At 37.4% G+C, this 12,067-nt stretch overlaps 1 pseudogene; it reads right to left on the bottom strand.

Annotated features, from left to right (window-relative positions):
- Window positions 1-6,966: 6,966 nt before the first annotated feature.
- Window positions 6,967-12,067, bottom strand: part of LOC148720943 (melanocortin receptor 5-like) — a 5,429-nt pseudogene continuing 328 nt past the window's right edge.

Raw genomic sequence — 12,067 nt, 5'->3', positions numbered from 1 at the left:
GTTAATAGCCTTTTTCTGACTACCCTTCATCTCCGATCTCGATTGATGGACTATTTTGCGCCTGCTTGTACTGTTCCCACCTGGCAATATTATTTTTGCCGGCAGCTTTCTTTTTTAAAATAATTTCGTTTGTGGATTTTACGCATCAGCACTTGTGAAATCCATTGGGAGCGTCTTTAAGGTCTTCCATGCGTCCCACATCTGACCCTAAGCCAATTAAATCCCATGGTTTTCGTACAAGGTCATGTAGAAATTGGTCGGTATTAAGATTCTTAAAACTGCGAGTTTCAATAGAGCAATGCGAATCAGCACGTTCATAGCGTATCTTTATCGTCATAAACAGAAGTGAATGATCGCTAATGCAACGATGAACGACACAGAATTAAATATTTTTTGGGATTATTACTTATAGAAAGATAAATCAATGTTGGTCATATCGGTGTAATCCTAGTTGGTTCAGAAATCATTTGACTCAATCCGTGAACATCAAATATGTTCATTAATTATTATTAAATATTATTATTAAATATTTTTTGGGATTATTGCTTATAGAAAGATAAATCAATGTTGGTCATATCGGTGTAATCCTAGTTGGTTCAGAAATCATTTGACTCAATCCGTGAACATCAAATATGTTCATTAAATATTATTAAATATTATTATTAAATATTTTTTGGGATTATTACTTATAGAAAGATAAATCAATGTTGGTCATATCGGTGTAATCCTAGTTGGTTCAGAAATCATTTGACTCAATCCGTGAACATCAAATATGTTCATTAATTATTATTAAATATTATTATTAAATATTTTTTGGGATTATTACTTATAGAAAGATAAATCAATGTTGGTCATATCGGTGTAATCCTAGTTGGTTCAGAAATCATTTGACTCAATCCGTGAACATCAAATATGTTCATTAAATATTATTAAATATTATTATTAAATATTTTTTGGGATTATTACTTATAGAAAGATAAATCAATGTTGGTCATATCGGTGTAATCCTAGTTGGTTCAGAAATCATTTGACTCAATCCGTGAACATCAAATATGTTCATTAAATGCGGCGACGTGTGGTTGTTTGACCGCTCGTGCAACATGTCACAATTCAGGCCACCGAGTAGGTAGAAATCGCTGCGTTCTGAAACAGTTATATCTAAAAGGTTTTCAAATTGATTAATAATTTCTTGTTGGGAACTTGGCGGTCTGTACCATGTACCTATTGAAAAAGGTCTGGAATGCGGTCTGGTGATTTCGATAACAAGACATTTAAGTTGGTCAGCACTGAACTCCTCCAAGACATGGTAATTTACGTTGTTTCGTAAATAAAAACATACACCGCCACCGCATCTCCCGTTGACGGTAAAAGACGTCAAATCCCGGTAGATGTATTTCTGAATCACCGATGGAACTATCAAGCTTGGTCTCATTGATCGCTAATATAGCAAGTTTTTAACTACCTATAAATATCTTAAGCTCGTCAATATGGCCGAGTAAAGTATTTATATTGAGCGATGCCATAACAAAACCACAGCCAAATACATTTTCCGGCTAAAATAAACACTGAGTAGCTTTTGGTGTCACTGAAAAAAGCCCAAAAGAAACGCCAGCCTTCTGGGGGTCTTCGTCTTCAGTTATTTACTTCTTTCTGCGCATTGTTGACAGAAAGGGAAGAGTAGTACGGAATTGCTAGTTTTTAAAAGAATCGTTACCCTCTTTTGGTTCAAAATAAGAAACGATACCCCAGCTAAAACCGCTAAGAGCATTTTTTGACACTTTTACGACACGATTTACAGCTGTACATTGTTGGAGTAGTCAATGTTGCTGGGAGTTCATCATTACAATTTTCCTATAAAGTTGTCATTAGATATAGACATATATATATATATATATATATATATATATATATATATATATATCAATTTTCAATGTTATGAAATTTTCTTGGTATTTTGATCTTAAGCTTATGGCTTTATATAAGCTTAAATACAGTTCAGTTTAGGTGCTGATCACCACTTAAATATATATATTTTTTATTTTGTTGTCATTTACTCCACCAGGATTTCCTCCTCCTTAATATTATGTAACACCCGACGACTTTATTTAAGCTTATATTTGTACACAGAAGTTAGGATATCCCAGATTTTACTTACGTTTCTTATCATGAAGGTAGCCAGGTTCAGCAAAAAACTTGTAGGCTTTCCTGGTATATTCGCATCCCGACGCCTTCTGAGCAAAACTTTCAACTTCTGCGAAAGAAATATCAGGAAACTTGCTTAAATCTCTGGACTCCACACCTGTGAATATAGGAAAAATGATTCGAGTTCACCCTGAACAACCAGACTGCAATTAAATATGCTAGCATTCTTGTTGTGAGCAAGAAGCCTCCCTCCAACAGAAACTCACCTTCGCGTTCGGTCGAAACAGCTTGGCTACCAGCAGTCGTCATATGATGCAAGGCTAATCTCCCTGAAATTTAAACCAAACTATCGCTCAATATTTTTATTCTAAAGGCTTAAATATCCGTGTAAGACAGCAATAAAGTCGAATGAATCACGGCGATTTTTCGGTAACATTGCCGCCATCGCTATCACTCCAAAAGAGACTGACCATGCTAAAACTTCACGAGTCTAAAACTCGGCCATTAGTGACTGATTTCAGTCCGAGACTAGTTCAGTTGTATGTAAAGATTTCAAAGAGATATTGTCCTGTTGTTTTCTTGTGACATCATAACAAACAAACGCCTTAAAAAACCTTTGACCTTACCTTTGTATCCCCTCCGCGAACTCGCCCTTTGTTGGTTGTCAAGGAAAGACTAAATCGCTTGCCCTCCAGTATGGCGTTGCCAAGGGAAAATCGGTCAAGTGACAGTTTGTTGCAAAAGGCCTATTGCTGTCTTTGTGGTGCACATTTTCTTCTCAGTCGCCGCATTTCTTGGCAACGGCCTTATCCTCGTTACCCTTCACATGGAATCTTCCCTTCATCTACCATCCAAACTCTTGTATCGTATTCTGGCCATAACTGACTTGTTGATTTTTCTTGTTAGTCTGTTTGCAACTTATTGGATATCCTTGGTTCACGAACACTGGAGTCTTTGTCGATACGCAAGGGACGCAGCCTACATAACAAGCTCTGCATTATCTGGAGCGTCTATAATGACGATGATGGCCGTCGGGGTGGACAGACTTCTCGCCCTGTTGTTGGGGCTAAGATGCAGACAAATTGCAACTTTGAAGAGCACATATATCATTGTAGCTCCCATTTGGGTTTTATCTCTAATCGTCTCTTTTTCCTCCAGTATTGAAATTCGTATAGCCTTTGTGACTGCTACCTGGTTATACCATTTTTCCTGGTCATTTTGCTTGTCTCCTACACAAAAATTTCTCGCACTCTCAGAAATCATTCTAACGGGGCGGACGCTGACTTCAATCGATTCTTTCGGTCTGTGTCTCAAGCATCTATCTTTCTCAATGGATTTATTGGACTCGAAAGCTCGTAAAAACTAAAATACAACGAGCCGAATAGAGCTATTATTATAAATCTACGCTAATCGAAATGTTTTAACTCGAGCACGCGGAGCGCGCATATATATAATTCTAAACGGCACAAGTATTCTTAAACGTAACAAATCTGCTTTCGATTAAATGGTGTACATTTCGGGGTCTAGATAAAGGGAACGAACGATATAACATACCTCTTTCTCCGTTCTATTACTATGATATATTCGACGATCCTTTAATCAATTTCCGCTACATGCGCTTGTAACTTACACGTGTGTCGAATGAAAGGTGATGCCGATAGCTAATCGATATGTCGCATAAAACAAGGAGGTATTGACGGTCACGCAATCACAACAATGAACGGTATTCGTTACAATCATCAAGCTGAAGTGCAAGATCAGCTTCAACAACAGCCGATCAAAATAAACGCTTTCAACATGGCGCGATACCAAAAGGCGGTGTACAGTGACTGTAGGTACAGTTGGCGTTTGTCTTTTGCTATGCACCAATATTTATAATGGCAGTTGTGATCGCTTAAAGTAAAATGTATTCATCATACGTATTCGTCGTTCGGGAAGTTGAAGTTGTCCTCAAGGTCTTTAACTCGACATTAAACCCGTTTCTTTACTGCTGGAGGATTAGCGAGGAAAGGTAAGTAGTAAAGCAGTCTTTCAGACAAGCCATAGTTAGTAGAGGGCACAAAGCTCAAACAACTTTTAAGAGAATAGAACATAATTTTAGGATTCTGATCTCAGGAAGTCTCCAGCTGAAGATTGACAATGCTAAGATAGAATCCAAATCAGCTTGTGATGTTCATTTGGTCTTAGCATATAATACCATGTTGTTGGACTCAGACATAGTGGTAGATAACAGCATTGCAAAAGATGTATTGGACAGCATTATTCATTTATATGTTACTGTACGGTGTTTTTCACTGGCCAAAGATGTTATACAGAAACACAAAATTCAATGTAAACAAATGAAGACAAAAACACTACGAAAGGAAAGAGCCAGCAAAGAACAAGAAAGGCAGATATAGTTAGAATTAAGAGCCTGCAACAATTTGTCAATAAGTAATTTATTACAAAAGATTAATTTGGTAGCTACAACCTGCAACATATTAAATATTGCTCATTAATGATTATTTTATAGACAAAAATGAGTATAAAGGCTATATGGTTAAAGTATCTAACATAGAGTAACTTATTTATTTTCAGCCAGTCTTCTCGCCACTTCTTGTTTTCTACGTTTCGCGGCGCCGGTAGCTTCCAGATTCCAATTCCTTTACTTCTCCTACACGTTCCACAGCCAAATACTCAACAATTATCACCTGGACTTATGTCCACTGACTTGATTAATGTTTTTAGCTATATTTTGAAGGTAAGATTTCGCTCCATCACGGAGAAAATCCACAAACTTAAATGCTACGTGACTGTCGAAACAAGCCCGCGGCGCCATTTTGGATTTATGTGTCCAGGATCATTGTCACGTGACCTCGATAAAATCGAACAATAACCTATCCGACTGAAGTTTGCCGCGTTTCCTAACCAGTCCCCTCTACTAACTATGGACAAGCACTTTGCTGTCCATGAAGTTTGATCCTCTCCTAGCTATACTTATATCAATATTCTTCAAGGCTGAGTCACGATTATTATTTGAGAGCGCTCGTTGGATACGGTTATTGTTGCTCGAGGTTTGCCGATAGTAAATACGACAAGTCCTTAAACGGGTTTACAATTTGAGCTGCACTTCATTTTTACTACTGGTTCTGTGTTACGTAAAGCGATAACATCTTAAAATCAATTTCCGGGGCGAGATTCTGCAATAAAAACTTCCATTACCGGTAATTATCGCGGAACCTTTTAATAGTTCATGGTGTACGGTATTAAGGAATTAAATGAACATCTTTGTAGCTATTTTCGGGCCTTTTGGAGCAGAAAGCAAATAATAAATTTCCCAAAGAATCGTTCGTAATAGCGAAAAAAAAAAGATGTACTAACTGACTCCAATGAGAAAAACATTTTGACATCTTTTAGACAAACAGATGACAGTTACATTGTTAGATGAGTTAATCCAGTTTGAAGATTTTTAAGGAAATTTTGTAAAGAAAAAATCATTTCAAGTACTGATGGTGCTGCAAGTTCAGGTGAGACAACATATGTCTTGCCTGAATCAAAGCCGAAAAACTGGAGATGGCTCTTCATTGGACTGGATTGTTAGAAGAACGTGACCAAAATCTGACACGAGGTTGAACGCAGCATATATTTTATGACCAGTCACGTTCCCCTTCGCTAATTGATGGATTACAAAAGTAATCAATTAATTTTGTTTGTCTGCAGTCAACATTCGCCTCTCCCTCATAGCTTTTCTTGGCAGCTCTCTTATCCTAAGTGCCGTTCGCAAGGAATCTTTCTATTATTGTTTTCACGTTAGGGGGGGAAGATAGTTTGCACAAACTCGCAAAGCGAAGCGTACCTGGAGGATCATAATAGCTTTTCCTTAGTGTACCACTGCCTTACTGATGAACTGATAAATTATGGTGACCAGTAATATGACAGAAGGTGACAGTGAATTTGGTTAAAGTTATTTATTGAGCAAGTTGTTCCTTATATCTTTTAAAGAAAGCGAACGGAAACACTAGAAACACGTCTTAGAATGTTTTTCGAGCGACGGCACTCGCCATAAATACAACAGTACATAAAAGAAACGAAGCTATGCATTCATGCATGGTAAAGAAAAGCTAACCATACTTTTAGTTGGGTTTTGCCCTCTTGTCTAACTTTCTTGTTAACGTTAATAAAGTCTGGTCTTAAGGTTGTTGTGAAGGAGATCTTATTGAAGAATTTGTTTCTTGACGGTAAAACAATTTTGATTCCTTCTTTCTAAAATAAAGTACTTGACGTTACCGTCATATTGCGATACGAGCCGGTCAAAACGATAGAGGAAGTAAGAAACTTGAATTTGTTCAGCTTAATTGGAAAAATTACCGGCCTTTACTTTGCTTTTAACTCACAAATTGTCTCCGTTTATTTGATAATGTAAATACAAGGCACATCAATAAACGCTGAAAATAATTGGTATGTTTCCCATTTAAAAGGTTTTCGCGCCGGAATTTTTAAAGACTAAACGCTAGTGACAAGGGTGACGACCAAAGCAGGGTTCCATCACGTACATCTCAGAAGAAAAACAGACATTTCTTTTGACAGGGTAAGCAGTTCATATAAGGAGTCTTTAAGAAAAGGGAACTCTAATGAGGAAGATTTTTAGGTGAAACGGTAACCAATTTATTTGTCTACTGTCAACATTTGCCACTCCCTCACAGCTTTTCTAGGCAGTTCTCTTATCCTAAGTGCCGTTCACATAGAATCATCCTTTTATCTGCAAAGGATACCTGGGGTTTTTTTTATGTTTAAGGCGAACGGCCAGGCTCCCGCGAGGGCGGTGCAAGTTTAACATACGCAGGCAACAGAACCATCTCTATATAATCATAAGCATTACAGAAATTTTTCTGATAACAAGACAATTTCGAGACTAAATGTCAACCAACGCAACTCGTTTGGTAATATGGCGTCAATAACAAGTCGCTTCCTTTAAATTAGGAAAGGAACTTTGAAATTAAAAAATCTCTCAAACTACTCTTTGAAGTTTTACCCAATACTTTTATATTTCTAAAAGAAGATTAATCATGAAAGTAAAATGCATGCATATCTTTCTTCAATTATACCTTACAGTATTCAGTATTCATGATCATTGGTGGCTAGCTAACACGAACAACAGTCCTGGAAAGATATGGTTAGTGTTTCCATTGCCTTTCTTTCAGCTATTTGCATGGTGTTCTATTTTCAGCTATTTGTTATGTTATCATGATTACTCGATTAGAAGTGAGATCCCCACAGAGCTTTGCGCTACAGAAATCAAAAGTATTGTTCGACGATTGACATAAATCGGCCTAAAAAATATAAATTAACGGGGGAGATATTTATAACATAAAAAACAAGAATTAACGGGGAAAATATTTACAACAGACTGTGTACATGCCTCAAACAGCAGTATTATTTGAGCTTTCGATTTCTTCCTATCTAATAACATATTTGACGGGCGTTTTCATGCAATAACTGTGTAATCACTTTCAGCTTCGAAAGTACTCTATATAAGTTCAGGAGGACCTAACTCCATGGACAGCAAAGTGCTTGTCTGATTGTCTGCCTCACTGCTTGTCTTACTTCACTTATCTTCCAGCAGTAAAGGAATGGGTTTAAAGTCGAGTTAAAGAAAACTAAGGCAATTGCTAATTCCCATATTACTACTAGGTCTGATGAATATGTTTTATTGCAAACGACTACAATTGTCAGTATAAAGTTTGGTGCATAACAAAATACTAATGCTAACTGCACCCACAATGCACTGTACACTGCCTTTTTGTATCGCGCCATGTTCTGGGTATTTGGTTGGCTCGGCTGTTGTTGGATATGATCTTGTACTTGAGCCTGATGACGACTGAGACCCCGAAAAATTTTTATATGCGAGGCGACTGAAATAACAAGGCAAGATGGTATTAATATACAGAAGTACAGAATGGGTATACGGTAATCTAATGTGTAGCATAAAGCAGCGACAGTACATTTAATCCAAAAGCTAGCTATAATGATGTATGTGCGTTTCAAAGTTACAATTTGTCTGTATCTCAGCCCCAACTGCAGGGCGAGAAGTCTGTCCACGCTTATGGCCGTCGTCGTCATCAAAGACACTCCATATAATGTATAGCCTGTGAGGGAGGAAGCTTCAAATGCGCATCGACAAAGATTCCATTGTTCGTGAGTCAGAGGCACCCAAACAGTAGCATTGAGAGTGGGTGCCTCATGGATGAGATAGCAACAACAGGAATCAATAGAGACATCAGTATTCAGTATTCAGTATATCGGTATTTTAACAGTGCGATAGATACCCAACTCTTTTAAGATATTCGAATTAATTTACCTCTAAATAGCTTGATGAATTTGGATAAAAGCTGATAGTTTCTAAAGAAACTGTTAGGGGCTGCGCCAAGCCTGCATGTCTAGTATATGCTATACTTAGCACTGCTTTAAGATGTATCAAATACTGCTGTCATAATTTTACTATGGGATAAAAAAACCTCTCTCTTCTGAGGCGAAATGTCTCAAACAGTGTAGATAGTACGCGTAAATATGAATAATTTCTCCCTTTGTTTATATTTTGCTTCCGAAAATCAATTTCGAGCGAGCGATCGAGCATGAAAAGAGAAATAATAACTTACCGTTTTCTGAAAAGGAGATTTTAAATGAAATTCTACCCAACACTACTACATTTCTTGAAGTTGAGAGGCAGTATTTAGGCTAGAAAATATTCTTCAGCGTTTCGGGACTTCACAAACAGTTGTTTTGTTTTTTTTTCTTTATGTCTTTTTGTAATTGCATCTGAAGACAGATATTGTTACCTTGACAGCACCTGCTAGGTCACGATCACGTAAAGCTGACTTTGTTTAATTACACTTACCCAGAAACTTGAATATTCGACGTGAAACGTTATTAAGTCGGAAACTATTTGAACGCAGACTTCGTAAATGACAGCCTATTACCGGCTTTTTTTCTTTGCGCCTCACATCCGACCAAAATTGGAAACGGAGACAATCACTCGACAGGTACGAAATACCACATAAACAAATTAATGCTTTGGGCCATTCCACTTATTTTCCTTCAAAACTCAACCATGCCCTCCCATCAAGCTATTAAAATTATTTAGGATTATCCCTCTAACAAATCATTCAGTCACGTGTATGAGGGCGTGATGGCACTTTTGTCATTATTTCCTCAATTTGACAGTACTTGGGATGAGGTAAAAGCTTGCTTGTTACATGTACACAAGCTTTCATGCATGCGGCAGGTGCTTGTACCCTAACATTCTTCCTGTGCCGTAGAATCTTCACAAACATTCTGTTTTAATAACAAAATCAAGAAGCTAGAGTCGCTCTCGGCTATCGCCTCGCGCGACTCTTACACTTCTTACGTGCTTAGCAACCTCCCGCGTGCATCATAACTCAATAGTGTACGCTGTAGTGTTTACCATTTGTTAAATATGTGCGCTTCAAAGCTACGATATGTTTGTATTTCAGCTCCAACAGCAAGGTGAGAGGTCTGTCCACGCTTAGCTTATGGCCGTCATAGTCAATAAATACACCAAACATATGCTTGTTATGAAAGTTGCCTCTGATGTGTATCGACAAAAAACCCATCGTTCACGAACCACAGACATCCCATACGTAGCAGCAAGAGACTGGCTAACAAGGTCAAACAACAGATCAGTCGCTGCCAGACAACGGTACAATATAACTCTATTGAAACGAAGAAAAAAAGGAGTATTTTTAGATGATAATGATGATGATGATGATGAACTTTATTCATGTGTCAATGTATTTAGCTGAAGCTAATTGGGGACACAACGTTGATGAATAACGTAATTAATGATAAGAAATAAGCTATAGATTATATAACGTAAGGGATACAAACTACGCACGCGGAGCAACGTAGATGAATAACCTAATTAATTATAAGAAATAAGCTATAGATTATATCACGTAAGGTACAAATTACGCACGCGGAGCAATTGTTACCATTTATCAGTTCGGTAGGATCCTTACGTCTAATATGGAACTTAAACCTAGAGAGGCTACTAATTTCAGTGATTTTTTTTTTAGTTTGTTCCATAGAAATGGTCCAAGATATCTAAGAGAGTGTTTACCATACAATACAGAATTAAACCTAGGCATATAAACATTTTGATTTCTTAAATTATATTTACAAGACTTAGGACTATAAATGTCACAAATGAAATCAGGAACTAGCCTATATTTAACCTTATACATAAGTATAACTATATCTTGCAATCTCCTATTAAGAAGGGTAGGTAGTTTAGCACGATCTAATAAGCTCATTTACGTTTCTGAATGTGAACTATAGACTATCCTCAGTGCTCGCTCTTGAATTCTTTCAACTTTCCTTGCATCCGACGCCCTACAGAAATGCCATATGAGATATGGCATAATAGCAGTTTTATATAGTAATAGTTTAGTCTCCGTAGTAACCAAGTTTCTCAACCTGGCGAGAACGCCCACCTTTTGACTGGCCTTCTTGCATAATTCGCTAATATGTTTGCTAAAAATTAGATTCTCGTCGAAGTTCACGCCCTCGTGTAGTGCCTAACTGCGTGCCTGCGGTATTCTGAACCGAAGATCTACATGTCATTATGCGCACTTCATTATTTTGCGATTGAGTGATTGTAATGTGATCGTTATTTCGATTTCTTTTTTCTTTTATGCGTTATCTTGAAACGCTACACTCGGATTAAAGGTGAAAGCTACAAGAACCTTTTCATCATAATGGTCTCCTGTAGCAACGGCATTCTGATCCCGGTCGAAACCCGATCAAAATAAGAGAATAAATTTGATTTTCTCCGGCTGTAATTTCAGTAAATTTGTCTTTGGCTAAAGATTGTTACTTTAAAGACAACTCTACGAGAAACAGTGATAATCATGGTTAAGTTAGATTTTAAAAAAAAGTAAATTGATTTAAGGATTACTACATGATAAAAATGTTGATCTCGCTTACCGGCTGACTTGTAAACCGGCTCTTAAAGCAAACTGCCTACTTTTTGAAGCTGAAAAGTCTCTCCTAAATCTTTATTTGACTAACGCTGTTTTTAAAAAGATAGGAAAAAAATCCCATCTCCTATCTACCTCTCAAGAACATGTTTCTATCCGTTTGCAATACGTTGTTTATCATCAGAAATGCCAACCAGAGACTTTCCTCTACTTTAATACATTCAGTAAAATGAGTTTTTTTTACTCGACTTCTCTTTAGCTGTTCTCGATGGAACTGAAACAAATACATTGAACTTTTCTATGCGCGATAACTGCTCGTGCAATCACATATTATTATTTCTAACTTCAGCATAGTGCTTCTCTAATAGTCTGTTTTACCGCTTGTCTTATTTCACTAATCTTCCAGCAGTAAAGAAACGGGTTTAATGTCGAGTTGAAGTACACTAAGATACCTGCTGCTCCCCTTAATACCACTAAGTGTGATGAATATCTTTTACTTTCAGCGATGACAATTGCCACTATAAAGTATGGTGCATAACAAACAATTAATGCTAACTGCACCCACAGTGCACTGTACACTGCCTTTTTGTATCGCGCCATATTCAGTGCATTTGGTTGGCTCGGCTGTTGTTGAACACGACCTTGCACTTCTGCCTGATGACGATTGAGAGTGCGGAAAATCTTTGTGTACGAGATGATTGTGATAACTAGACAAGATGGTATAACTATATATTCATACCAATTCGTTATATTATGATATAAATTGATGAATAAAGCAGCGACAGTGGGTATAACCCACAGGGTAGCTGCAATGATGTATGTGCGTTTTAACGTTACAATTTGTCTGTATCTCATCCCCAGCAACAGGGCGAGAAGCCTGTCCACGCTTATGGCCGTCATCGTCATCAAAGACGCCCCGCATAATGCATAGCTTGTTATGTGGTATGCGT

This window comes from Stylophora pistillata, chromosome 11 (genome assembly GCF_964205215.1).
Source record: "Stylophora pistillata chromosome 11, jaStyPist1.2, whole genome shotgun sequence".
Taxonomy (NCBI): Eukaryota; Metazoa; Cnidaria; class Anthozoa; order Scleractinia; family Pocilloporidae; genus Stylophora; species Stylophora pistillata.
The sequence above is the reverse complement of the archived record's forward strand: the minus strand, read 5'-3'. Positions and strand labels throughout refer to the sequence as shown.